This window comes from Elephantulus edwardii, unplaced genomic scaffold, assembly GCF_000299155.1.
Source record: "Elephantulus edwardii isolate Elephantulus edwardi_28Jun2011 unplaced genomic scaffold, EleEdw1.0 scaffold00082, whole genome shotgun sequence".
NCBI classification, from domain to species: Eukaryota; Metazoa; Chordata; class Mammalia; order Macroscelidea; family Macroscelididae; genus Elephantulus; species Elephantulus edwardii.
Window position 1 is genome coordinate 3,665,513 of NW_006399832.1, and position 5,668 is coordinate 3,671,180.

The window sequence follows — 5,668 nt, forward strand, 5'->3', positions numbered from 1 at the left end:
AAAAAAAAATAATCCACCATGACCAAGTGGGATTCATAACAACAGCGTTTTTAACAAATAGTGTTGGCAAAACTGGAAAACCATCTGCAGAAAACTCAAGCAAGACCTACTCCTCACACCATACACAAAACCTAACTCATAGTGAATCAAGGACCTTGAAGTAAAACCAAGGACTATAAACTTCATCAGAGAAAAGCTTAGAAAAACTCTAGAAGCCCTAATCCACAACTTGAACAATCTTCCAAGCATCCTGAAAAATCTACAACCAGGAGAGGATAAAATAGGTGAATGGGACCTTCAAAGAACCAAATCCCTATGCACATCAAAAAACTTCTCCAACAGAGTAAAAAGGAAAGCCACAAACTGGTAAACAATATTTGGTAATGACACGTCTGATAAGGGACTTATATCCAGAATTTATAGAATACTCAAGCACCACAACAAGATAAAGGCAAACAACCCAATCTCACAGTGGGCAGAGGATATAAACAGATATATCACAAAAGAAGCCATTCGGTTCAGATGGCAAACAAACGCATGAAGAAATGTTCAAAATCTCTAGCTCTAAGAAAGATGCAAATCAAAATAACTATGAGAGATCATCTCACCCCAGTAACAATAGCAAAATTCAATATAGCAGCAAACGATACTTGCTGGATAGGTTATGTAGAAACTGGAACACTTATTCACTGTTGGTGGGAGTGTAAAATGGTGCAACTTCTATGGAAGGCAATATGGTACTTTCTCAGAATGTTGGAAATAGAAATATCATTTGACCCAGCAATTCCACTACTGAGATTATACCCTAAAGAAATCAGAACTGCCACCCAAACAGATATATGCACACCCATGTTTATTGCTGTGTTGTTCACAATAACAAAGAGTTGGAAACAACCCAAGTGCACATCAACAAATGAATGGAGAAGCTGTGGTATATTCAGACAATGGAATACTATGAAGCACTGAACAACAAGGAACTCATGAAATATTACACAAAATAGGTGACCCTGGAGAACATTTTTTCTGAGTGAAATATCTCAGTCACAAAAGGTTAAATACTACACAATGCCACTGTTATAAAACAGGACTGACATGGGGGTTGGGGGAAAGCTAAACAACGAGGCTAAATAATGTACACTACAGTGAAAGAGATGTGGACTAGAACTGCTTAAAAGGACTATATGATTAGATATTATATGCATGACAACAGCCCCAAATAAAAACTGCATAGTAAAGTGGGCCGGGGTGGGTGGGTGGATTGTACAACAATGAAAGATTTTTTTTTTCAAAGGAAAAAGTGAATTGAAGGGGGTGTGGGCAGGGTGGAAAATGTGCAATAATGAATGAATGGAAATAAAAGAAAAAGAAATCTGGAGGACAACTACCTGACCAACTGACTGGAAGAGATCTATATTTATTCCCATTCTAAAAAGCAGTGACCCAACAAAGTGTGAAAATTATTGAATAATATCACTAATATTACACACAAGCAAGATTCTGCTGAGGTCTATCCAGAAACTACTAGACAGCTACACCAACAGAGAATTGCCAGATGTGTAAGCTGGGTTTAGAAGAGACTGTGGTATTAGGGACATCATAGGTCAACGTTTGATGGATCTTGGCTGAAAGCAGAGAGTAGGAGAGGAATGTCTATCCATGTTTCATTAACTACGCAAAGATATTTTACTGTGTGGATCACAACAAAGTGTGGCAACCAAGAATGGTAATCTAGAACACTTAATTGTGCTCATGTGAAACACTTAATTGGGATCAGCAGTTAGAACAGAGCAGGGAAACACTGCATGGTTAGGATCAGGAAAGGTGTATGTCAGGGATGCATCCTGTCTTCATGCCTTTTCAATCTATAAGCAGAACAGATCATTCAGGAGGCTGAGCTTTATGAAAAGGAATGTGGCATCAGAATTGCAGGACGATTCAAAAACCAGCATTATGCAGATGATGCAACCTTGCTTGCTGAAACTGAAGAGGAACTGAGATGTTTGCTGCAGAAGGTCAAGCATTGTAGTCTTTTATATTGGTTGAGGCTCAACATCAAGAAAACAAAGATTCTCACCACTGGGCCTATTGGCAGCACTATGATGGATGGAATAGGGATTAAGATTGTTGATAACTGCATTTTGCTTGATTACACAATCAACACTTTTGGCACCATGATGTCAGGGACTTCTCTAGAGTACTGAAGAGCAACAATGTCAGTCTAGAAACTAAGGTGCCCCTGATTCAGGCCCTGATCTTTGTAATTACTTGCTATGCATCAGAGAATTGGACAGGGACTAAGGATGATAGAAGAAGGATTGACACCTTTGAGTTGTGATGCTGGAGTATTGAACATACAGTGGACTGTCAGGAGAACAAACAAGTCTACCCTGCAGAGAGTAAAACCAGTTTGCTACCTGGAGGCAAGGATTTTGAGGCTCCATCTCACATACTTTGAGCATGTGGCCAGGAGAGACCAGTCCTTCTAGAAGGACATCATGCTTGGAAGGGTGGAAGGACAGCACAGGAGAAGACCCAGGATGAGATGAATTGACTCAGTGTCTTGAGAATGGGATTAGGTCTGTCAGAGACAAAAAGATTGGCTCAGGATAGGGCAGGTTTCAGAGCTAATATGCATATGGTTGCTATGAGTTGCAGGCGACTTGATGGCATATAACAACAACAACATATACATGCAAAGTCTGGTACATAAATATTTAATAGTGATGAAGAAATGATACATTAGAATTATGATGTTGGTAAAAAATACGAAATATATACTACAGACCGCCAAAAGAATAACTATATTTTAAACAGTTAATATTTTTAACAGAATAACTGTTTTTTAAAAAGTACAGACAGAGTGATCCCTGAAAGCATAAATGGCAAGACTTCATCTCACATACTTTGGGCACATTATAAGTAGAGCTAGTTCCTGAAAGAGGACATCAGGCATGTTAAAGTAAAGGGTCAGTGAAAAGAAGATACTCAACAAAATGGGTTGACACAGTGGCTATAACACTGTACTCAAACATGACAATGGCTGTGAGGATGGCCCAGAACCAGGCATTGTCTATTTCCATTGCACATACGATCACTATGGGTTGGAAACAAATTGGCAGTCTCTAACAACAAGAACAAGAGGATTTTTGGCAGAAATGTCTGCTTGTGAAAGATTACAGTTAGGAAACACATATGAGGTATATATATACTCAATCACACAAGGGTGCCACAAATCTGAATTGACTCAGTGTTGTTGTTAGGTGCTATCAAATAGAGTACAACTCATAGCGGCTCTATAAACAGCTGACTTAAACCCTGAACTATCTTGTGCCATGCTCATCATTTCTGGCACACTAATGCCCATTGCTGAAGTTACTGTGTCAATCCATCTCACTGGGAGTCTTCTCCTTCACTGACCCTTCACTTTCCAACCATGATGTCTCTTTCCAAGTAATAGCCTCACATAGCTACATGTCCACAGTATGAAAGATGTCTAGTAAAATTAATATTATACAACCAATCACACATTGTTGTTATAAAGACTGACATTTGCATGAATTCTATGCTGTTGGGCTTTGCTCAGTGTAGACATGCAGGAAATGGTTGCTACGTCTTGGGCTTTTCTTACACGTCCTCACTCTGATATCTCATACGAGGTTTCTAAGCAAGTTGAGTAAGGAGAATTGATGTCAGAGGACTTTCAGTTCAGAAAGGGAGGCATGGACACTGGCATTTGGATGTTTTGACACATAGTGATGTTTTATGAAGTGCCCTGACCCCCAAGACCTGCCCATTTCAACAAGAGCGTCTGGCTGCACCAACAGACTGTTTGAGTTTCCTTAATTTGTTTCTAATCTAATGTTCTGGCTCAAGGTCATTTCCTGCTGTGGTAGGGTGGGAATATTTCAATGAATGTTTTTTTCCAAAAGATCTAGTTCCTCTGTTTAAAAGAATCTATCACTGTGGAATCACAGAAATGGAAGAAAGGACTTGTGGTAAAACAAGCACCCCAGGCAGTTCCCAAACAGAAGGTTATTTTGTAGAATTTTCTTGGGTGACTTTTCAAAGACTCTTGGCCAGCTGGCCTGCTCCAGGCAGAGCCTCTGAGTGAGTCTCAGGTTGGACAAATGGGCAGTTCTCCTCATTTTTATTTTTATTAGAAAAAGAAAGACCTTTTTATTTTTTTTTAATATTTTAATGAAAGTTTATCAATAACTTGGATTTCCATCCATTTATTGTTGCACATTTTCCTCCCTTCCCCCTATCCCCAGTTTGCTTTTTTTCTTTGCAAAAAAAAAGCTCTTTAATTGTTATACAGTCTCCCCACCCCTGGGCCATGCAACTCTTATTCTGGGCCCTTGTCACGCCAATAATCCTAATAATATATTCCTTTTATACAGTTCTGTTCCTTGTTTGTTTCAATGCCATATATTATTTATCCCCTCTTTTCTGTTTTCCTCAACCCCCATATCAGTCTTGTTTTATAACAGTGGCATTATGCAGTATTTGATCTTGTGACTGAGATTTTTCACTCAGCAAAATATTCTCCAGGGTCACCCATTTTGTATAATATTTCATGAGTTCCTTGTTGTTCAGTGCTGCATAGTATTCCATGGTGTGAATATATCAGAGCTTCTCTATCCATTCATTTATTGATGGACACTTGTGTTGTTTCCAACTCTTTACTATTGTGAACAAAGCTACAATAAATTTGAGTGTGCTACTTGTGTGGCAGTTCTTGTTTCTTTAGGGTATATTCCCAGTAATGGAATTGCTAGGTCAAATGGTATTTCTATTTCCAACTTTTTGAGAAAGCATCATACTACCTTCCATAGTATTTGCACCATTTTACACTGCCACCACCAGTGAATAAGAATTGCAACTTTTCAGCAACCTCGCCAGCATTTGTTGTTGGCTGCTCTATTAAATTTTGTTGTACTTACTGAGGTGAGATGATATCTCATAGTTGTTTTGACTTGCATCTCTCTTAGAGCTAAGGATTTTGAACACTTCGTTATGTATTTGTTTGCCATTTGAATGTCTTGTTTAGTGAAGTATCTGTTCATATCCTGTGCCCATTTTGCATTTGGATTATGTATCTTTATCTTGTAGCATTTGAGTATTCTTTAGATTCTAGATATAAGTTTCTTATTAGTCATGTCACAAATTCTCCTCACTTTTAAAGATCATTCAGGGTATTTTTCTTCCAAGACAGCTTTGTTTGTTCTTCTGGCCATTTAAAGTCTGTTCACTATTCTTTGCCAACACCGTCATCCAAAGGTAGTAAAGTGAGCTCTGGTGGCCTAGTGGCAAGAAGCTGCACTGCAATCCCAAAGGTAGTAAAGTACCTTGAATTGGGTACCTCCATGTGCTGTGCTGCACTTAAAGGGCCAAAGTGTAAGTTTAACTGTCACAGGGTTGCACAACTTGGTGGGTGGAGGGAGCTGGTAAAGGAAATTGGAAAGATCCAGTGGGAACCTGAAAAGACAGAGTAATGGTGGAAATAGTCAAATGGTGACTAATCTTATGGAACATAATGCATGGGAATGATTACATGAGATAGAACATGAATGAAGAACAATGTCAAACACAATGCATCGAACTTTATAAACAAGCCAATATAAATTAAAAAAGAAATGTAATGTGAGGATAGAGAGACATTATTTCA